At 45.5% G+C, this 24,277-nt stretch overlaps 1 long non-coding RNA gene across 3 annotated transcripts; it reads right to left on the bottom strand.

The window, feature by feature from the left end:
• Positions 1-21,184: 21,184 nt before the first annotated feature.
• LOC109738087 (uncharacterized) lies at positions 21,185-23,579 on the bottom strand. Of its 3 annotated transcripts, XR_006670086.1 has the most exons (6): positions 23,332-23,579; positions 22,941-23,182; positions 22,726-22,839; positions 22,516-22,578; positions 21,943-22,047; positions 21,185-21,702 (listed from the first exon to the last, which is right to left on the bottom strand). It is a non-coding gene; the product is annotated as an uncharacterized lncRNA (long non-coding RNA). The 3 variants fall into 3 exon arrangements; XR_002226759.3 differs by having other exon boundaries at positions 22,726-22,853; positions 22,941-23,578; XR_002226762.3 differs by having other exon boundaries at positions 22,941-23,576.
• Positions 23,580-24,277: the final 698 nt, after the last annotated feature.

Below are 24,277 nucleotides of genomic sequence, written 5' to 3'. Positions count from 1 at the left end.
CTAAAACCTCTCGGGAGGGCTGATCTGGAGTCCGTTTGGGGCTCCAGAGAGGGGGATTCGTCGCCATCATCATCAACCATCCTCCATCACCAATTTCATGATGCTCACCGCCGTGCGTGAGTAATTCCATCGTAGGCTTACTGGACGGTGATGGGTTGGATGAGATCTATCATGTAATCGAGTTAGTTTTGTTAGGGTTTGATCCCTAGTATCCACCATGTTCTGAGATTGATGTTGCTATGACTTTGCTATGCTTAATGCTTGTCACTAGGGCCCGAGTGCCATGATTTCAGATCTGAACCTATTATGTTTTCATGAATATATGTGAGTTCTTGATCCTACCTTGCAATTCTATAGTCACCTACTATGTGTTATGATCCGGCAACCCCGAAGTGACAATAATCGGGACCACTCCCGGTGATGACCATAGTTTGAGGAGTTCATGTATTCACTATGTGCTAATGCTTTGTTCCGGTTCACTATTAAAAGGAGGCCTTAATATCCCTTAGTTTCCATTAGGACCCCGCTGCCACGGGAGGGTAGGACAAAAGATGTCATGCAAGTTCTTTTCCATAAGCACGTATGACTATATTCGGAATACATGCCTACATTACATTGATGAATTGGAGCTAGTTCTGTGTCACCCTATGTTATGATTGTTACATGATGAACCGCATCCGGCATAATTCTCCATCACCGATCCAATGCCTACAAGCTTTTCACATATTGTTCTTCGCTTATTTACTTTTCTGTTGCTACTGTTACAATCACTACAAAACCCAAAAATAGTACTTTTGCTACTGTTACCGTTACTTCCATATTACTTTGCTACTAAATACTTTGCTGCAGATACTAAGTTATCCAGGTGTGGTTGAATTGACAACTCAACTGCTAATACTTGAGAATATTCTTTGGCTCCCCTTGTGTCGAATCAATAAATTTGGGTTGAATACTCTACCCTCGAAAACTGTTGCGATCCCCTATACTTGTGGGTTATCAAGACTATTTTCTGGCACCGTTGCCGGGGAGCATAGCTCTATTCTTTGAGTCACTTGGGATTTATATCTGCTGGTCACTATGAAGAACTTGAAAGACGCTAAGACAACAATTTATCCCTCAACTACGAGGGGAGGTAAGGAACTGCCATCTAGCTCTGCACTTGATTCACCTTCTGTTTTGAGTAAGCTTGCGACACCTAAACCTGCTTCTGCTATTCGTTCTGATATGTCGCATGTTATTGATGATGCCACTTCTGCTATGCATGATACTTATGATGAAACTACTTCTATGCTTGATACTACTGTGCCACTTAGTGAATTTCTTGATGAACAAATTGCTAGGGTTAGAGAGAAAGAAATTATTGAAACTGATTATATTGATGAAAGTGATGATGAAGACTTGCCTGTTATTCCTGAGGGTTATGTTTTTGAAAAAGAAGCTGCTTTAGCTATTTTAGCTTGCAAAGATAGATATGAACTCAAGAGGTTATTAGCTAAATGGAATCACCAATCTCTTAATGCTAGAATGAAACCTGACCCTGCTTTTGCTACTTCACCTATCTGTGTTACTGATAAGGATTATGAATTCTCTGTTGATCCTGATATAATTACTTTGCTTGAATCTGATCCTTTTCATGGCTATGAATCTGAAACTGTTGTGGCACATCTTACTAAATTAAATGATATAGCCACCCTGTTCACTAATGATCAGAGATCTCGCTATCTTTATATCCTTAAAATATTTCCGTTCTCATTAAAGGGTGATGCTAAGATATGGTTTAATTCTCTTGATCCTGGTTGTGTGCATAGTCCCCAGGATATGATTTATTACTTCTCTGCTAAATATTTCCCTGCTCATAAGAAACAAGATGTTTTGAGGGAAATATACAATTTTGTGCAAATTGAAGAAGAGAGTCTCCCACAAGCTTGGGGGAGGCTTCTCAAGTTACTTAATGCTTTGCCTGATCATCCTCTCAAGAAAAATGAAATACTTGATATCTTTTATAATGGACTAACCGATGCTTCCAGAGATTACCTGGATAGTTGTGCTGGTTCTGTTTTCAAGGAAAGAACACCGGATGAAGCTGAAATTCTATTGAATAATATGTTGACAAATGAAAATAATTGGACACTTCCTGAGCCAGCTCCTGAGCCAATTCCTGAGCCTATTCCTAAACCAACTCCGAAGAAGAGGGGTGTTCTATTTCTCAGTCCCGAAGATATGCAAGAGGCAAAGAAATCTATGAAAGAAAAAGGTATTAAAGCTGAAGATGTTAAGAATTTACCTCCTATTGAAGAAATACACGGTCTTAATTTACCGCCTGTTGAAGAAACATATGATCTTAATCCATTACCTATTGAAGAACCTCATGGCCTTGATAACCCGACACAGGTAGTAAAGGTAAATTCTCTCTAGATATGATAAAGTTGAAATCCCTCCTACTAAAATTGCTAGCCAATGCTTGGATGAGTTTGATAACTTTATGGTTAAGCAAGAAGATTTCAATGCTTATTTTGGTAGACAATTAAAACAAAATGCTTATATGATTGAACACTTGGGTGATTATATGTCTAGAGTTAAAGGTGAACTTAAACTCATTACTAAACATGCTTCTATGGTCACTACTCAAGTAGAACAAGTACTTAAATCTCAAAATGATTTGCTCAATGAAATGAATAGTAAGAAAAATGATTATGCTGTTAGAGTGGCTACTAGAACTGGTAAAATGACTCGGGAACCTTTGTATCCTGGAGGCCACCCTAAGAGAATTGAGCAAGATTCTCAGAGAAATAATATTGATGCACCTAGTCCTTTTAAAAGGAAGAAAAAAATGATAGGACTTTGCATGCTTCTAGTGAACCTATTGCTGAACCACCTGAGAATCCAAATGATATCTCTATTTCTGATGCTGAAACACAATCTGGTAATGAACATGAACCTAGTGAAAATGCTAATGATGATGTTCATGATGATGCTCAACCTAGTAATGACAATGATGTGGAAATTGAACCTGCTGTTGATCTTGATAACCCACAATCAAAGAACCAATGTTATGATAAGAGAGACTTTGTTGCTAGGAAACATGGTAAAGAAAGGGAACCTTGGGTTCAGAAACCCATGCCTTTTCCTCCCAAACCATCCAAGAAAAAGGATGATGAGGATTTTGAGCGCTTTGCTGAAATGATTAGACCTATCTTTTTGCGTATGCGATTAACTAATATGCTCAAAATGAATCCTTATGCTAAGTATATGAAAGATATTGTTACTAATAAGAGAAAGATACCGGAAGCTGAAATTTCCACCATGCTTGCTAATTATACTTTTAAGGGTGGAATACCTAAGAAACTAGGAGATCCAGGAGTACCTACTATACCATGCTCCATTAAAAGAAACTATGTTAAAACTGCTTTATGTGATCTTGGAGCCGGTGTTAGTGTTATGCATCTCTCTTTATATCGTAGACTTGACTTGAATAAGTTGACACCTACTGAAATATCTTTACAAATGGCTGATAAATCAACTGCTATACCTGTCGGTATTTGTGAGGATGTGCCTGTTGTGGTTGCAAACGTTACTATTTTAACGGACTTTGTTATTCTTGATATTCCCGAGGACGATAGTATGTCTATTATTCTTGGAAGACCTTTTTTGAATACTGCAGGGGCTGTTATTGATTGCAACAAAGGCAATGTCACTTTTCATGTTAATGGTAATGAGCACATGGTACACTTTCCGAGGAAACAACCTCAAGTTCATAGTATCAACTCTATTGGAAAAATTCCATCGATTATATTTGGAGGTTTTGAATTTCCTCTTCCTACTGTCAAGAAGAAATATGATATTCTTATTATTGGGGATGTGCATATCCCCGTTGAGGTAACATAGTGCTATTCAAAATTTCTCCGGTTCCATGTTATTCGGAATGAGTTTGTTAACAAGACTTGATCAACCTTGTTAGTGGATTCCTTTTGATGAGCATGAGATGGATGAAACTAGAAGGCACAACCTTCTGTACCCTCTTTCTACTTTCTGTTATTTAGCTGAAATATAGTAAAATTAGTATTTTTCTGTCTGTTTTCTGATTTATCTATGCAATATAAAAATACCCCGAAAATAAAAGTTCTCCAAATGCCCTGAAAATGGAATATGATTTTTTCTAGAATATTTGAGAATATCTGGCATTGAGAACACAGCAGGAGGGGCAAGCACCTGGCCACGAGGGTGGAGGGTGCGCCCCCTGCCTCGTGGGCCCACGGTGGCCCTCCTCCACTTATTCCTACACCCACACACTCCTTCTTCCTCCCACAAACACCAATATCCAGCTCAAGCACGAGTTCTAGCTCATTTTGCTGTGATTTTCGATCTCCTTGCTCAAAGCACCTCTCACAAAACTGCCTGGGGAGATTGTTCCTTGGTATGTGACTCCTCCATTGGTCCAATTAGTTTTTGTTCTAGTTCTCTATTCATTGCAAATTTATGCTGCCTAGGTGACCATGTTCTTGAGCTTGCATGTCAAATTTATATGGTTCCAAGTAGTTCTAATGCATGATGTAGTCTCTAGGCACTTGTAGGAGTAGTTGCTATCAATTTTGTTGAGTTTGGTTTACTTTTATTTGAAGTTACTAAAAATTTCAGAAATTTTTCAGAGGAAGAAATATGCTTAGGAAAATGTTCCAAGGTGGTTCTTCAAGGAAGCAAGGACCCAGGCTTGTAGTGCGTGATGCTGACGATGAGCCACTAAGGGACGCTCCAGTGCGGCCTTGTGAATGGCCTTCAGAGAACTTTATGGATCGAGCGGGAATCAAGGAAGAATTTAACGCATATTTGCGTAACGCTGATCTTGTGAGCTTCGAGGTAGACAAATGCCGCCAGTACCACTATCTCACTAGTTCATTTGTGAGGAGGTTTGAATTTTCCTCTTCACGCAATTCTCCAACTGTCCTGTTTGATCTTTATGAAAAATCTTATACCATGGACTTAGAGGATTTTACCACTGCTTGCAAACTTCCACAATGGGGTAGTGCTAGTGAACCTCGCAAATCTGAATTTAGAAATTTTCTTGCTAGTATAACTGTGGGGGAATCTAGAGATATAGCACAAGCTACCATAGGGAGCATTCATTTTCCTGCTATACATTATTTTGCTCTCTTCATAGGTAGGTGCATAAATGGTAAAGATGAAGCATGTCATATGTGTGTCCCTGACCTTAGTATTCTTAGGAGTGCTGTGTTAGGAGACAAATCTTATAATTTGGGAGCCATTGTTGCACGTAGGTTGCATCATAATAGATTTAATGGAGATTTCTTTGGAGTAACTTATGCAACCCGCTTAGCTAATTTTCTTGGTGTGGATGTTTGTGAGGATGATATTGAGTTGCCTCCTACTTATTTAGACTATAATGCTATGGTCCACCACCATTGTCGAGAGGAATGAATCACCTCTCCGGTGTCGCTTAATTTTTGACAGACATCGTGCTGTCCGTATTACTCTCCCTGCTCCTGCCTTCTTTGATTACCAGGCAAAAGGAAGATATGTTATTACCAGAGAGGAGGCAGATGAGTACGAGAGGAGGGCGGAGGCAGCTCGCCGCCACGCTGCAGCTCAGGAGGCGATAGCCGCTGCATCTCAGTACGACCCCGGCTACAACTACGGATATCCGCCAGGCCATCCTTGGCAATAAACCAACTTAGGCCAAAAGCCTAAGCTTGGGGGAGTACGTATTTCCCACCGACATTACATTTATGTTCACACACTCATTGCTAGATGTCGGTGCTCATACTCTTTCACTGTAATATCCATGCTAGTTTATTTTTCTTTTTCCTGCTTTCTTTTTGTGTGTTTAATAAACCTTAAGAAAAACCAAAAAAAAATAGTAGTAACTTTTAGTTAGTTTACTTTTCTTGCTGTAGTAGTAATAATTAAAAGAAAACCCAAAAATATTTCCCGTTCTTCTTTAGCTTGTTGGGAGCTTTCCCGTGTAAATAGTTTTATTTCTTTTCCTTTCTTTGGGGGTCGATAGGAGAATACCATGATTAAATTGTTGAAGTGGCTCTTACATGCATTATTGTTGATTTAACCAAGAGCCCGTATTGCCTTGTCTTCTCCTGTTTACTGAATGCTCACAGATTCCATCTTAGTCCAATGCACGTGCACTCTTATTATTATTCACATCGTTCGGTCGTGCAAGTGAAAGGCAATTATGACGATATATGATGGACCGACTGAGATGAGAAAAGCTGGTATGAACTCGACCTCTCTTGTTTTTGTAAATATGATGAGTTCATCGTTCCTGATTCAGCCTATTATGAATAAACATGTTTGCAATGACAATTAGAGATCATAGTTGCTCGTGCCATGCTTGATTAGCTATGAGTTATAATGGTTTACCTTGCGTGCCAACATGCTATTAAAATGGTTATGATGTGGTATAGTGGGGTGGTATCCTCCTTTGAATGATTTAAGTGACTCGACTTGGCACATGTTCACACATGTAGTTGAAACAAATCAACATAGCCTTCACGATATTTATGTTCATGGTGGATTATATCCTACTCATGCTTGTACTCAATGTTCATTAATTTTAATGCATGTTCATGACTGTTGTCGCTCTCTAGTTGGTCGCTTCCCAGTCTTTTGCTAGCCTTCACTTGTACTAAGCGGGAATACTGCTTGTGCATCCAATCCCTTAAACCCCAAAGTTATTCCATATGAGTCCACCATACCTTCCTATATGCGGTATCCACCTGCCGTTCCAAGTAAATTTGTATGTGCCAAACTCCAAACCTTCAAATAAACATTATGTTTTGTATGCTCGAATAGCTCATGTACCAACTAGGGCTGCCCTTATCTTCCATGCTTGGCGGGTTATTCTCAAGAGGAGTGGACTCCGCTCCTCACTCACGAGAAAATGGCTGGTCACCGGGATGCCCAGTCCCATGCTTTATGCAAACTAAATCAAAATAATTGCAAACAAAACTCCCCCTGGGACTGTTGCTAGTTGGAGGCACTCGTTGTTTCGAGCAAGCCATGGATTGATGCTTGTTGGTGGAGGGGGAGTATAAACTTTACCATTCTATTTGGGAACCTCCTATAATGTGTGTAGCATGGAAGATATCGTCATCTCTCGGTTGTTATGTTGACAATGAAAGTATGCCGCTCAAAATATTATTTATCTCTATTTCAAAACCGAGCTCTGGCACCTCTACAAATCCCTGCTTCCCTCTGCGAAGGGCCTGTCTATTTACTTTATGTTGAGTCATCACCCTCTTATTAAAAAGCACTAGCTGGAGAGCGCAGCTGTCATTTGCATTCATTACTATTAATTTATATTGGGTATGACTGGATCTCTTTCACCATGAATTACAATGTCTAGTCAGTCCTTGATCTTTAAAGGTGCTCTGCATTTATGTTTTGCGGTCTCAGAAAGGGCTAGCGAGATACCATCTTTTTATATCATATTATGATTGTTTTGAGAAAATGTTGTCATCCGAGATTTATTATTATGACTTGCTAGTTGATTATGCTATTGATATGAGTAAACATGAGACTTAAGAGCTATTGCAAATGTGGTTAGTCATAATCTTTGCTGAAAACTTGAATGCTGGCTTTACATATTTACAACAACAAGAGCAAACAGAGTTTGTAAAAGTTTTTCTTTATCACTTTCAGTTTGTCAACTGAATTGCTTGAGGACAAGCAAAGGTTTAACCTTGGGGGAGTTGATACGTCTCCGTCGTATCTACTTTTCCAAACACTTTTGCCCTTGTTTTGGACTCTAACTTGCATGATTTGAATGGAACTAACCCGGACTGACGCTGTTTTCAGCAGACTTTCCATGGTGTTATTTATGTGCAGAAACAAAAGTTCTCGGAATGACCTGAAACTCCACGGAACATCTATTTGGAAAATAAGAAAAATACCAGAAGAAAAATCCACGTCAGGGGGCCCACACCCTGCCCACGAGGGTGGGGGCGCGCGTGCCCCCCTAGGGCGCCCCTACCTCATGGGCCCCTTGACGCTCCACCGACCTCAACTCCAACTCCATATATTCACTTTCGGGGAGAAAAAAATCAGAGAGAAGAATTCATCACGTTTTATGATACGGAGCCGCCGCCAAGCCCTAAAACCTCTCGGGAGGGCTGATCTGGAGTCCGTTCGGGGCTCCGGAGAGGGGGATTTGTCGCCATTGTCATCATCAACCATCCTCCATCACCAATTTCATGATGCTCACCGCCGTGCGTGAGTAATTCCATCGTAGGCTTGCTGGACGGTGATGGGTTGGATGAGATCTATCATGTAATCGAGTTAGTTTTGTTAGGGTTTGATCCCTAGTATCCACTATGTTCTGAGATTGATGTTGCTATGACTTTGCTATGCTTAATGCTTGTCACTAGGGCCCGAGTGCCATGATTTCAGATCTGAACCTATTATGTTTTCATGAATATATGTGAGTTCTTGATCCTATCTTGCAAGTCTATAGTCACCTACTATGTGTTATGATCCGGCAACCCCGAAGTGACAATAATCGGGACCACTCCCGGTGATGACCATAGTTTGAGGAGTTCATGTATTCACTATGTGCTAATGCTTTGTTCCGGTTCTCTATTAAAAGGAGGCCTTAATATCCCTTAGTTTCCATTAGGACCCCGCTGCCACGGGAGGGTAGGACAAAAGATGTCATGCAAGTTCTTTTCCATAAGCATGTATGACTATATTCGGAATACATGCCTACATTACATTGATGAATTGGAGCTAGTTCCGTGTCACCCTATGTTATGATTGTTACATGATGAACCGCATCCGGCGTAATTCTCCATCACCGATCCAATGCCTACGAGCTTTTCACATATTGTTCTTCGCTTATTTACTTTTCCGTTGCTACTGTTACAATCACTACAAAACCCAAAAATATTACTTTTGCTACTGTTACCGTTACTTCCATATTACTTTGCTACTAAATACTTTGCTGCAGATACTAAGTTATCCAGGTGTGGTTGAATTGACAACTCAACTGCTAATACTTGAGAATATTCTTTGGCTCCCCTTGTGTCGAATCAATAAATTTGGGTTGAATACTCTACCCTCGAAAACTGTTGCGATCCCCTATACTTGTGGGTTATCAGGGCTCGGTATGGGAACAAATGAGTTGCCGACAAGTCCGAACAGCTTTATAGCGTACTTCGGCGTCGCGAGTTTGGCCTTATATGCATCAGCTCCGAATCATGTCTTGGGTCAATAGTTGGGTTGCCCGGCTCCTGTGCTTGCTACCTTACGTTCCGCTCTATCGGCTAGGGTAGTAAAGGGAGAACTACTGCGATTGTCCTTCCGGTTCACCTGGTCAAGCACCTCAGTAGAGAAAGCCGAAAACTTACTGTCATGATGCGGCGAGAGCTGGTCAACCACTCGATGACTTATCGGAATCTTTCGCGATTCCCTCCGTATTATACGAAGGACCTCTTTCTTCAGGTCATATATGTAACGCACCGTATTGGAATAAGCCATGTACATACAAGGGGCTATATCGTAGTTCCCCCATAAAACTCCTATGGCTAAGTGAAAGTGTTAACGCCCTATAGTCCGATTGCCTAGTTCACCGCATTGACACCTCCTTAATGGACCAAGACGTTGGGTTAAGAGTGATCAAATGCTTTTCTGAACACCCCCGTACTTTATACGAGGGGGCTGAAGCTGACGACTGGAAAACTTTCAGATTGATACAAAAACGGCCGCACAGGAGGAACAAAAGTTTTAGGCGAAACTACAAAAAATAGCCTTGTTATAATATTGTATTTTACATATTTCCATACATCTCACTTGAATATCATGTCTTTCGAGCATTGACCCTCTATCAAGCGGGCACCCTCAAGGACATCCCCAAAATAATGCTCTGGTGTGTGATGGTCCTTGCCCTTCGGTGGACCCCTCGCTGCAACATCAGTGGCCTTCATCTTCGCCCAGTATGTCTTGACACGCGCAAAGGCCATCCGTGCACCTTCAATGCACGCTGACCGCTTAACGACGTCGATACGCAACACCGCATCAGCAAGTCGCCGCACCAAACCAAAATAACTATGCGGAATTGGATCGTTCGGCCAGAGCCCTCACGGCGTCCTTCATGGTAGAACCGGATAGTCTATGGAGCTCGGCCCATTGGGTCATCTGTTCGTTCAGCATCAGTGGACGTTTTGACGCACCGAATTGTGACCAGAAAAGCTTCTCCATTGCATACCCTTCTCGCGCTTGGTAAAACTGCGCCGCATCGGAAGCACTCTTCGACAAGTCCAATAACGCATCTGGAGAACTCCACACTTGATTAAGCGGAGCATAATTCGGATCGCTGAACTTAGTTTGCAATAAAAAGGGCTTACCAGCCGCGATCTCCCCAGCTTGTTGGATTTCCTCCCAGGCCGCTCTAGATTCGGACCGCGCTTCTTTTGCCTCTCGTAAGGCCTTGTCAAGATCAGCCGTTTTGGCTTTATTACCCTTCTCGAGGAATTCACAGCGGCTAGTGGCATCCTTTAGCTCACACGTCATCGTGGATATTCTCTCCTCGCATTGGCGCCGAGCAGCCTGTTCGGCCTTTAACTCGGCAGATGCCTTCTCGGCAGCCGCATTATCAATTCAGGCCTGCTCCTTGGCCCGGGTAAGCTCAGCCTGAAGAATCTCGACCGCGACGGCACCATCTGCAGTCATGCATATTTCAGTATACAATTCTTAGCGTCATGATCAATTACAAGCACGTGCATGTAATGACTGCCCCCGAGACATACCTTGCACCTCGTCAAGCCGCCTGTTGATAAGCGTAATGTCATCATCCGCTACATCAAGCTTCCGCTGCAGATCTGCAACCTCCGTAGTCCGGGCAGTCGCCAGGGAGGTAATAGCCTGTGTTCCAATTAATCAGATTATTCCCTGGGCATATCTTTTTGATCCTCTGATCGTCTTCCTTGGGAAGCAAATCAGAGTCTCAGGGGCTACTACCTATACACAGGTGCAGTTTGTGAATAAAACACGTCCAAAGATTTTTTTAGTACAAACCTCGAAGCCTCTTAACAGGCTTGCGCAGGCTTCATTCGATCCGCTTTTCGCGGACAGAACCTTTTCAACCACCGTACCCATCAAGGTACGATGTTCCTCCGAGACGGACGCCTGTCGCAACATGTTCGTCAATATAGCGAGCGCTTCTGGACCTCCGGAAGCTGCCGTAGGAGTACGGCCTCCCTTCGAAGGGATCCGTTTATCTGTCCCCAGAGCCGTCTCCGGCTGTAAACCGGGCAGTCCGGGGCCTTTATTGTTGGCCCCCGGATCCTGGGCTACCGAAGTATCACCTTCGGGTAGTGTCTTCATCACCCCTCGCACCACTTGTTGATCAGGAGAGACCCTCCGGGACAACACCTCAAAGTCGTCTGCCTTATTGGGCGAGGAGACCGGTGGAGGTGTCTCGCTTCCCATCATCTCCGGAAGAAGAACTCCCGAGGAGGAGGATTGGTGAAGAAGACTATTTGCCGAGCTGCAAAAACATATATTCTAGATGTTACCTTGGTAATAGGAAAGGAACGGGATATGTTTAAAAACATCCTTGTTCGCTTACGATTCAGCTAGAGGCTTGTCCTCATCATGGGACTGTGCGAAGACGCCATCCTCCAAGCCCGAGCCGCCCGACTGGGGCACCTTGCCTCACTTAGGAGCCCTTTCCTCCCAATCTTCGGAGGCAGCCCTTTTCTTACCATGGGGTGAAGAGACGTCGACTTCTCCTTCACTTTTGTCTTCGGACGATGGAATTTTGATTCCCCCGGACACAATGTCTAATATACCTTCGGGATGGAGGCCGCCTTTGGTCCTCCCGCTTTCTGCCTTGTCCTCCTCCACAGGCATCTGGTATGGTGCCGGGGCCAGCATCCTTGTTAGTACGGGATCCGCTGAGTCTTCGGGGAGGGGAGCCGAATACCTAATTCGCTCCGCTTTCTTTATCCAGCCCTGGAAGAAGATAGTTTGCTTAGTAACATATTACGGCATACTTAACTACAAAGTGTTCGGGAGTTGAGCGCTTACCGAGGTATCCGGATGGTTGCAGTCGAGGCCGATGTCCTCGGTGGTGTCCGGCCACTATTTTCGTTTCCCGAAAAACAACTTCCACATCCCTTTGTGCGTAGTGCCGAAGAAGTGTTGGAGGGTCCGTGGTCCTTCCGGATTAAACTCCCACATGCGGAGAGGCCTACGCTGGCATGGCAGGGCTCGGCGGACTAGCATTACTTGAATCACGTTGACAAGATTGATGTCCTTCTCAAGGAGGGTTCGGATGCGGCTCTGTAGAGTCTGCACTTCATCAACTGATCCCCAGTCCAGCCCCTTATTAATCCATGATGCAAGCTGTAATGGAGGGCCAGAACGGAACGCAGGTATAGCCTCCCACTTGGTACCGCGGGTTTCCGTGATGTAAAACCACTCCCGCTGCCATTGGTTGGAAGTTTCGGTGAAAGAGCCTTTTGGCCAGAGAGTATTGGTAAGTTTGCTCACTACAGAACCGCCGCACTCCGCATGTTTCCCGTCGACCACCTTCGGCCTCACGCTAAAGGTCTTGAGCCATAAGCCGAAGTGTGGGGGAATTCGGAGGAAGGCCTCACACGTGATGATGAACGCTGAGACGCGGAGGAAAGAATCTGGGGCTAGATCGTGAAAATCTAGTCCGTATAAAACATGAGCCCCCGGACGAAGGGGTGAAGAGCGAACCCTATCCCTCGGAGGAAGTGAGAGATGAATACGACCCTCTCGCCGGATCTGGGAGTCGGAATAACCTGTCCTTGAGCAGGAAGCCTATGGGGGATCTCTGCGATCAGGTATCTGGCCGCCCAAAGCTTCACAATGTCCTCCTCTGTAACAGAGGAAGCCACCCATCAGCCCTGTGGGCTAGGGCCGGACATGATTGGGAAGCTTGAAGCAATGAAGTCGAACCTTGGGTGCTAGAACTTGAGGTTGGGAAGGCTGAGGAGAGGTTTGGCGTAAACAGTGACGGCCCTTGGCTCCTTTATAAAGGCAACGGGTATCGAACGCTTCCTCCTAAGCCTGAAAACCGGCCTATTCCTAAGGAATCTTCCCAGTGGAACGGTTGGGTTACCCACGCTCGTATTGATGAGAATCCCGCAATAAGGGGACCCGATCTCTGCTTCAACAAGACGTGCCAATAAAAGCCGCGCCTCGAAACATGGAACGGCAGGACAGGAAACGGTTTGAAATAATGACCGGGCAAGCGTGATGTCACGTTACAAAAAGTTGTCAGTAGATGGGACTCGTGAGATATTATACTCTCTACGGCTGTGTGTGTGGTTCTTGTGTTGCAGATCTGGAGACGTTCGTTGCGTCCGAAGACTATCCTGGAGTATTCGGAAAGGGGAACCCGCCTTGCAATGCTGAAGCCTCGTCATTGAAGCCTGGTTCAGGGGCTACTGAGGGTGTCCTGGACTAAGGGGTCCTCGGGCGTCTGGCCTGTTGGACATGGGCCGAACTAATGGGCTGTGAAGATACAAGACCGAAGACTCTCTCCCATGTCCGGATGGGACTCTCCTTGGTGTGGAAGGCAAGCTTGGCGACCAAATATGAAGATTCCTTTCTCTGTAACCGACTTTGTACAACCCTAGTCCCCTCCGGTGTCTATATAAACCAGAGGGCTTAGTCCGGAAACATATACAATCATACAGGCTAGACTTCTAGGGTTTTAGCCATTACGATCTCGTGGTAGATCAACTCTTGTAATATCCATATTTATCAAGATCAATCAAGCAGGAAGTAGGGTATTACCTCCATAGAGAGGGCCCGAACTTGGGTAAACATTGTGTCCCCTGTCTCCTGTTACCATCGACCTTAGACGCACAGTTCGGGACCCCCTACCCGAGATCCGCCGGTTTTGACACCGACAAGCACAACCCACCAGGGCGCGCCAGGAGGCCCAGGCGCACCCTGGTGGGTTGTGCCCACCTCGAGTGCCCCCTGGACCGCCTCTTTCACTACAAAAAAAAGACACATCCGTGACATTTTGGGCCGAACGAATTTTTTTCCTGTCATACTTATGACACCTGTATGACGATAATTGTGACAAAACACGGTATCATCATAGATGTGGTGGGGTCCTACTTCTATGAAAAAAATCATGACAGAAAATGGGCTTTTCGTCCTGGTCGGGCCGGAGACGCAGCTGCATGACATTCTTTGGGCCGTCCATGACGGAAAAAACCGTGGTAGAAGCGAGGGCGAGGAAAATATCAGGGTGTTCCCGGTTAGGGTGGGTAGTCGAGGCCGAGCGATGCGCGTTTCTCTCATACACGCACGCGCGTGGGTGCGAGGCGTTGGGCTCTAACTGAACCCGAGCGAGGCGTTGGGCTCTAACTAAACCCGAGTGAGGCGTTGGGCTCTAACTGAACCCGAGCGATCGCACTGCAGGCTACACGTTACTGAACCCGAGCGATCGATCGATGGTTGTTAACTAAACCCGATCGAGCAATTCCTTTGCTACTGCTGCTAACTGAAGCCGATCGATGATGCCTCTGGATGAACAGTGAGCGTTGCTGGGGGGGTTGGATGAACAGTTCCCGGTGGGGGTGGATGAACAGGACCCCGTGGCGTTGCCTTTGGATGAACAGTGAGCGTTGCTGGGGGGTTTGGATGAACAGTTCCCGGTGGGGGTGGATGAACAGGACCCCGATCGTTCGAGCTGGTTGGGGCTGGATGAACAGGACCCCGTGGAGGGCAGGATGAACAGTAGACGGTGGAGGGCTGGATGAACAGTAGCGCGTGGAGGGGTGGTTGAACAGGAGCCCGTGGAGAGGGCTGGTTGAACAGTAGCCGGTAGAGTAGCGCGCGGTAGAGGCTGGATGAACAGGAGCCCGTGGATGAACAGTCGCAGGTGGAGGCTGGAGGAGGTCGACGGTGGATGAATAGTAGCCCGTGGAGGCTGGAGCGAGTCGACGGTGAAGATGAACAGTATCCCGTGGAGTCCCGTTTTGCGGTACGCCACACCCCTCCCGATGAACAGGACCCCCGTTTCGACCGTAGCGCTCCAACACAAGTCCGTTTCCTCCGTTTTGCGGTATGCCACACCCCTCCCGATCAACAAGACCCCCGTTTCGACCGTAGGAGGCTCGTTTCCTCCGTTTTGCGGTATGCCAGACCCCTCCCAATGAACAGGATCCCGTTTCGAACGTGGCCGGTCGAACACAAGGCCGTTTCCTCCATTCTGCGGTACTCTAGGCCTCGTTTCCATCGGTTGTTCCGTCCAAGCCCTCCCGATGAACACGACGACGCATTCCGTTCCGACCCAGCCGGTTGGCTCCCCGTGAACACGACGACGACGTTGTTTCTCCGTTCGAACCCAGCCATGTACACGAGCCCTGGCCGTACGTATGCGCGAGTAGGCGTTCGAGACCCTGCCCGTATGTACGTACGTGGCCGTATTTTCTTTCTTGCACACTGGCCGCTGTACGTACGTGTACATGCTACGTGCGCGCCTCTACTACGACACGTGCGCACCTCTACATCGACCAGTATGTACGTACACGTTCGCGACCAGAATGACAACGCTACGTACTTTTCGACCAGGTGGGTTCCGACTGTCAGGCACTTCCTTGCCTGCGAAGATGTAGCTGGTGGGTCCCAGCAGTCAGGGGGGCGAATTGTTTTTGTTTTGTTTTTGCCCGGACGCACTTCCTTGCGTGCGAAGATGTAGCTGGTGGGTCCCAGCAGTCAGGGGGAAACATTTTTTTTGTGAAATACGGTGGCCCATCCGGTGGGTCCCCGCTGTCAGGTGGAGGAATAATTATTTTGCGCGTAATAAGGAGGCACTTCCTTGCTGCGGCCGTGGACCCAGCTGCCAGCCTCTCCACGTACAGTCCACGTCCGATGGAAGCCGTTCCTTGACCATGTTGACCACGCCGCGCTAAGAGCACCAGGGCGGTGGGTGACGGCGAGGCCTAGGAAGGGGACGACGCGGAGCTGGGGAAGACGCGGCAGTGGAAGCCCGCGCGAAGAGGAGTACGAGGGTTCACTGGTTCGGCTGCGGTGTGAGGCTGTCATCACCGCAGGGCCTGGCCAGCGGTGGGAATAGTAGGGGCGGTGAGGCCTCCGCGGTAGCACAGCCGGCCACGGGAGGCAGGAGCATGCGGCACGACCGGCGCTGCTTTGGGCGGTTGGAGCAACAAGACCAGAGGTTGAAGAAACACTACGACCGTTGGATGGACATCGTACGGTCACTGGAGCTAGAATCGTGCATATTGACTAAGTTGACAAAGCCCTCCGTCCCCGTCAACTTAGTAGGCCCACAAGTCAGCCTACCACTATACTAGGTCCCAGCTAGTAGGGGGAGTATTCATTTTTTTTGTGCGTAACAAGGACGCACTTCCTTGCGTGCGAAGATATAGCTGGTGGGTCCGAGCTGTCAGCGGCGGTAATGTTTTTTTCGTGAAATACAGAGGCCCTTTCGGTGGGTCCTAGATGTCAGGTGGAGGAATCATCATTTTGCGTATAATAAGGAGGCATTTCCTTGCGTGCGGCCATGGACCCAGCTGTGAGCCTCTCCACGTACAGTCCACTTCAGATGCATGTCGGTCGTTGACCATGTTGACCAGGCCGCGCCGAGAGCACGAGGGCAGTGGACGACGGCGAGGCCTAGGAAGGGAACGACATGGAGGCAGGGAAGACTCGGCAGTTGTTTCCCACGCGTAGGGGAGTACGACTGTACGAGGGTTTACTGGTTCGTCTGCCGTCGCCGGAGAATAATAGCAGGTGTGGGTGAGTAGAGGGATGGCTAGGCCAGCGATGGGAGTACAGTGGGGCGGTGAGGCCTGCGCGGCAGCACAGCCGACTGCGGGGAGGAGGGAGCAGGCAGTCCCGCCGGCACTTGTTTGAGCGGCTGGAGCAGGAAGAGCAGAGATTGAAGAAGCACGACGGCCGTTGGATGGACATCCAATAGTCACTGCTTGTGCGTCAACCCTTTTTTTAGGAAAGCCTCAAATCTGTGGAAAACAACATATAGCCCATCTGCCATTATTTCTAATAATTTACAGCCCATTTGCTAATTCTTAAGGTTTTTTTGGAGCCCATATTCTTTTTGTTAGCATTACAGCCCATATTGTGGCCATGGTTAAAAAATTATACGAAATTTTGCATATTTCGGTGCGGTCCGAACTGTTTTTAATCCCGAAATTTTGAGTCACATTCAAACTGATTTTAAAAATAAATGTATATCAATATAAAATCCAACAAATTGTCCATGCATAAAAATTAATGCAATTTAGAATCTCGAAATGAAAAAAAGTAATTTGAAACTAATTGCCGGTTTGATGTGTTTTAAAAATGTACAACCCATTTCTCATTACTGATAGGCCATTTTCTCGTCCAGCCGAATGAAGCTCTCCTCGTCTTGAAAGATTTGCAGCCCAACAAGCCTGACAAAGCGACTTACTTGGCAAATCACAAAAAAACTGGGCTAGCCATTTTCAGAAAGAAACAAAAACTACTGGGCTGGTCTGTGGTAAACATAAAAGAGAAGGCTGTCTAGACAGGCCAGAGTGCCTCGCACAACCCAGTTGACACCCTGCTTCCATCTAAAAAACAAATTTGATAAATGCCACTCCAATTATGGCGATTCATAAAAATGCCACTTCAATTTCCAAACTTTGAAAATTGCAACTGCAATTTTTGCAAACTTTGGAAAACGCCACTGCAATTAGCAAACTTTGAAAAACGCCACTCCAGACTTCGAAAAATGCCACTGGAAATGGCATGAAATGGCATTTTTCAAAGTTTGGAAATTGCAGTGGCATTTCTCGGAAACACCAGATTTGGAGTGGCATTTATCAAATTAACCCAAAACAAAAATAACTGGGTGAGCTGCTGGGTCCCTGGTGTCAGCCGCTCGTTGTGCAATTCTCTCATTTATTGACTACGTTGACAATGGCATGGGAACCAGATGTCAGAAATCCATTAGGAGGAGCCATTTTTTATTGGCTTGAAATAAGGAGGCACTTGCTTGCGTACTGCCATGACCTTGGCGGGTCCCTGCTGTCATCCTCTCCACGTACAATCATCTCCTAATTGTGTACGCATCAACTTGGTAGGCCCACAAGTCAGCCTCTAAACCCGTGGAGGACAAATACAACCCATTTAAAAAAACAACAGCCCATTCCATACGTTCAAACGGAAAGTTCAACATTCAGAGCAAAGTAACAGGTCTGATCCACATATAGAGTACTGAACTTCCACGTCGACAACCATCATAACCAAGTTAAGTATCTACTCCCACTAATACTCTAGTAGCGTACAAGTACTAACTAGACGATGTCGGCTGCCATCTGCGGTACACGCTAAATGCCGGCACCGGCGTCCTCCGCCTCGCCTCTGACTTGCCAGAGGTGCGATAGGGCGCGTTGCTCGCGCGCGTTGGCCCTTTCCATGCCGGCGTGGTCCACTGAAACTTTGGCTTCTAAGCGGGAAACCCACTTGACGAGCTGGTAGTAAAAATCGGTGTCGCGAATGTGTGCGTGCCCGACAACCTCCAGGGCTATTTGTCGGGCGCCGGCCTCCACGTAGTTGGCCCAGTTGCGGGCGCTCTGCTCGCGACTCAAAGCGTCGGTGCGCTGCTGCTCCATGTCCCGCTGGCGGTGCAAATCGGTGATACGCTGCTCCTCCGCCAAGCGGTCGTGCTCCAACAACTCCTGCTCCTCCGCCAGGCGGTCGCGCTCCAACAACTCCTCAATCTCTGCATTGCCATCTAAAGACCGATAGAATGCCTCCTCCCTCCGTCTACCTTCTGGTGAAAAACCGAACACTAGTTCCGGCGGTGACCGCCTCTGGTGTCGCCTATCGCGGACGGGCGGGGGCATAGCGGACGTGGCGAGAGCGAGGATAAGTGGCGAGCGACGTCGGGCCAGTGGGGGCTTATGAGGATAGGGCGAGTTGGGTGATGGTGCCAGTAGAGAAGCCCGGGAAACAGTAATTATAGGCGGAAGGTAGGCAAAGTAGCGTGTCGCGGGAAACGCGACGGTCATTGCGGTCATCGGAATTCAATGCATAAGCAGGCATGGCATAGCGCGCCAGCTTGCCGTGAAAAACTAGAAAAACTGAAATTATGACTGTGCCTTCCCGTCCCTTCAGTGGTGCGTCTCGTCCGTGCTGGGTCGCACGCCGGCATGACGGTCAAGTGAGTGCACTCGAATCATCTAGATGAGGTACTCCCTCCTTGTCAAAAATGATTCCACCACTCATCATCTACCTTGGTTGGTTAGATTTTTGAATTAAGCCCTGCAAACCGGAAAGGAGGTAGTACATGCGTGATCCGCTATTTATTCGTGTAGGATCGAGTAGGTCGTTTTTTGAATTGAGCCCTGCAAACCGGAAAGGAGGTAGTACGTGCGTGATCCACTATTTATCCGTGTAGGATCGAGTAGGTCGGATAGTGTACGTGTAGGATCGAGTAGGTCGGATGGTGTACGTGTACGATTGCATTAGCTGATGAACGTTCGCTGGGAGATAAGGCATTTGCGAACGTTTTTGCTGGCAGTTTCTTCAGATTCGCATGACATTTTCTTCAGAGCAGCTTGTCAGTTTCTTCAGAGGTAGGCATTTTTATTCAAAAAACTACCACTTCGGATCTTGCGTCGGAACTAAAACTGCCAGGAGCGCATTAGTAGGCTAGCTAGTGATCGATCAGTAATTTGTAAACACTGAGCAAACAGAAATAAGGAACTGTTAGTAACTTGTAAACATTGAGAACACAGAAATAAGGATCATGTTGTGCACAACAGTAAGAGCCGATCCGTTCAAAAATGTTCACACGAGACTCACAGGCCTGGCATTGTAATATGTTCACATTAGTAGCCCAAATTCAAAACCAACTAGTACGTTCCCATACATAAGATCAACATGTTACTGCATCTCAATGATTCACAGATCATACTAGCGGGTAGTGCGCGGCGGCACGCCGCGCCACATGGATTTAGAAGCAATTTAGTTCTGTTGTAATATTTGATAAATCGATTTAAGACTTGATTCATGACACAGTAGATCATATAAAGAAAGGGTACATTTAGTTGATACATGCACATAAGTGATCTACAAACCATAGTGATAGTGATAACTGGATGCAGAGTTGCAAAGCTCTTGTTCTTTTCTTAGACCTGAGATGTTGATCCTCTAGCTGAGTTTGTTTTTGTGATGTAGTGATAGAGAGTTGAAGCTAGTTCTTCTGCTCTTGCTTTTGGTGGTTCGTTTCATGTGCAGACAATGTTATAGTTGTTCTCGTATGCATGTTCTGACTCTTGACAGATTGGCAAAATATTTCAAAATTGGAGCCAAACTTTTTTAAGGGTTCTTGTTCGCCTTGACAAGGCTTGCTTTTTACTGTTTCTGTATTTCTAATTCTTTTTCCTTGATCTTACTCCATTCTTGTGGAGCTGATTACTCCATTCTTGTGTGGCTGAGTAGCCTCGTACAAGAGAGACGATTGTGCCTTGGTTGTTTATTAGTTGTTTGTTAACGAAAATTGTACATAATACGAATGTGGATATAAAGAAACTGGGAAGTACGATTAGATATACCGGTCGAGTTATTCATCTTTATAACGCACTATTTAGAGCTGAGGTGGAATTGCCTGTTGGGTTGTCTCAGTGATATTGTGACAAGAGGGTAGAAGTTGAAGCTTGCTGGTTTCTCTCAGTCACAGAGGGCAGAGACAGCTTGTTTTTCTCGGTGATGTAGCTCTTCCCTACTGGTCTTCAGGGTATTGTGATTTTTCATATATACACATGTTGATTACGGGTCTCCGGGAGTATTATAATTTTGCATATACGATATACATGTTGATTTGTTTCAACATGACAGCGGAAGAGATCATATCGTGTATATATGCTGTTCATGCACAGTCTGGTCGAGTTAAATCCCTCATATAGTACTTGTAAAGTAAATTACAAATTGAGGCCTGACGACCAGAATTGCTATAATGTTCTCTTTGAATTTGAAAGCATGAAGAGACATAGGAATAATAGTGTGTTTATGCTATTCATGCAATCTTTTCAAGTTAATTTTCAATGTATTTGTAGAAAGACATTACGAAATAGATCTAAATTGCAAGAACAATTGTTATGAAGTTGTCTATTTGGACTTGAAGGCATGAACACATAGTATAAAAAACAACAGAAAATGAAGGAAGTACATATATCAATTTCTACAATTGAATATTAATTTACATCTCAAATATTAGTTGATCAACATTTCACATTTGTTAGAAAATCAGAGAAGATCATAGAAAATTGTACAACATGCATTCATCAATTCTCTAGTGCTGCCCAAAGACAATTGATTAGCTGGGCCTAATCTGACCACCACGACATGACACATTTGTAGACGACTGCCCAATGCCAATCTCATCATCTCCTTCCTATTTTCCGTCCTTTCTCCTGTTATTGGTTCCATCGCCTAATCCGCACAGCTGGCCGTGCATCTGTGTTCTCCTCAGCCTGCTTTCAACTTTGTACTAGCCTTAGTACAAAATTGTACTAAGCTTGAGACAGTTATTTTGGGACGGAGGGAGGAAATAAGATGAGAAGGCAGACACAGCAAGCAGGAAGGACCTTCCAGCACAACTGTGATTCCTTCAACAGTGACGGTAGTAGTTGTGTCCCTGGGGAGGTACCTGCAGTCACCCATATTGTACTTCTTCTGTGGACAAGAGAACATACTTGTGTGAAGTTTGGAACTGCCAACGTAAAAATTGAAGAAGGAACTTTGAGATCTTTGAGACCTTTGCCTCTTTCAAGTAACAACATGTGGTTCTTTCTTGGATAAGAAATCAGAGGAGACAAGGAAATAAAAAGAGAGTAGCACTTCTGTTGCATGTTTTGTACCATATCAATATGAAATGCATGAGATGTAACGAAGATGCAAGATGATAAGACTCACCTGCTCATTGTGGCCAAGGCTATTCTGTATTCCATCCGTTAACACTGAACGCACTTGAACAATCCTTAGGAATCCATGTCTCATGTATCATGTAGTCGAAAGAACCTGAAAAGAGGAACTGATTATGAACCAAACTAATTTATAAGAAAGATGCTACAAAAGATCAATCTACTGTCTATTGAATAGTGGTTTCTTTCTCTGTGATCCTTGCAACAACAAAAATGTTGACTTTACTCTCATCATAGTATAGCTTGGTCAGAAGCTACTTCGCCAACCATCATGACAAACTAAAACCATCGGGGTCTGATGAAATCAAGGGTCCTTCTAACATGGCATTTTGTGTGATAATATATAAGACAATAGCTAGATAGCTTGACAAATCAAGAGGTTAAGTTAAGGTTTTGCGCTAGAGAACAAAATAAAATTTGCTGTGGCGGAATCAATAGCACAGAACAATAAGAAAAAACAAAAATACAAGTAATATATACAATAATAAAGTATGTCATGCAAAATGCAGTGAACAATTACATCCCATGCAGTTATACCAGATGAAAGTAGGATATCAAAAAATACCTGACCAAATGAAGCTCACACAGCTATTTGCCACCAATTTATCAAACAATAGTGTACATGAACCTGCAATACTTACATACAATAGATCAGTAGTGCTACCTTTTTTTAGATCAACAGTGCAACATTTAATTAGTTGATATATGAAGCATAAATATATTATAGATGACACTAACTACATCCAGAGGCCCAGACAGTTTACTATATTCTTACTTCAAGAGATACTTCAGGTTCAGTTCATCATACAGTTATGGAATATGACCGTGCAACACTTCTTTTCCTCTCGGATGTAAATATGAAGACCGAAATCCGGAATTTCCGAGTTACCTGCACTTGTCATTCTCGCAGAACCCGAACATCAGAAAATAAGAATTGGACATCTGAATAAAAAGGGCCAAGCAAGCAGGCAGAATTGCAGAGCAATTTACCATGGTGGAGCTCATGTTGACTGGTGGCCCGTCATCTCCGACGTGCTAGAGCTGGGGACGACGCCATGGTCGACACCATCTGCTATTTTCCTCGTGCAGGAAGAGCACGAAGATGTTGACAACAGTGACCACCCCATCAGACTATGAAGGGCACAATCTTCGTGGAGAAGAACTGCGATGTTCAGAGGGACGTTCAGAGGAGGCGGGGCTAGGGTCTTCTGTCGGTGCACGGGTCACAGGAACTGAACGATGACGGACCAGAGATGAGCGGAGGCTAGAAAGAAGGCCAAATCATGGAGGAAGAAGGCCAAATCGGGAAGGATTCAGCGCCTCCTGCCTCAGATCACGCAGAATATGAGAGAGGGGAGAGGGCCTTGTTAGTAGAATCCACCTCGCCTCTAATCTAGCCGGTCGTTGGTGGGCCTCTCTTGCTCGACGGCTGGGATCCCCATGCGAATCTTGTGCCGATGGTGCCGTGGCCGCTGTGCATCGGAGGTGGCGGTGGCACGCCGCCGTTGCTTCATCTCCCCCCGGCCGTACCTCTGCCACCAGCTCCACACGGAGAGAAGATCGAGGTTTGAAGGGTAGGGTAGATGGGACGGTAGGGCGAGGAGGCGAGGCAGCGACCGTCAGGAAGGAGAAGACCCCCTTTTATAGGCATATACGGCGGTCAACCGGTGGCACCACACTCGTCTCGAGTCTTTGAGAGAGGAGACCCGATAAAATATCTGAAAGACCACCGCTTAGGTAACGTGAGACGATCGACAAGAAAAGAAGATCCTGGAAACGAAGCCCACCAGAAAAGCTGTGTCCATCGATGGAATGGCAGTCAACGACACAAGGGCACGGGACGTGGCAACCACACATAGAACCAAACATGCTAAAACAACCCCACCAAGCAAAAAATAAAATCAATCCACTCTAGGAAACCTACATGCACACATGTCGCTCAAACAAGGGCAGTAATTTTTTTTTTCCAAAAAACCAGGTAAATCGAACCCTTATGGGCCTAGACTTCTTAGTATATAAATATGTAGCTCCAAAAGCAAAGATCTAGAAAAAACATCTGTTCTTCCTACTAACATGGATACTTCTCTTGGCCAACATTCAGTACGAACTGAAAGACAAATTTGTTTGTGAAGTCTACAATTCCTCTTGCAAACGTAAGTGGTTTCACCAACAGCTGGAACCATGAGAATGAACCACACATGATGGAGGAACATCCGTTGCAATATGATTTGGTCTTCTCTCGATCACACGGCGAGACTATTTTCGGAATACAAACTTTAACTTAGGCAAAATTATGCCCATTGTATAATAACACCAAAGCAATGAAG

This window comes from Aegilops tauschii, chromosome 2 (genome assembly GCF_002575655.3).
Source record: "Aegilops tauschii subsp. strangulata cultivar AL8/78 chromosome 2, Aet v6.0, whole genome shotgun sequence".
Taxonomy (NCBI): domain Eukaryota; kingdom Viridiplantae; phylum Streptophyta; class Magnoliopsida; order Poales; family Poaceae; genus Aegilops; species Aegilops tauschii.
Note: the sequence above shows the minus strand (reverse complement) of the source record. Positions and strands in the feature narration are given on the sequence as shown.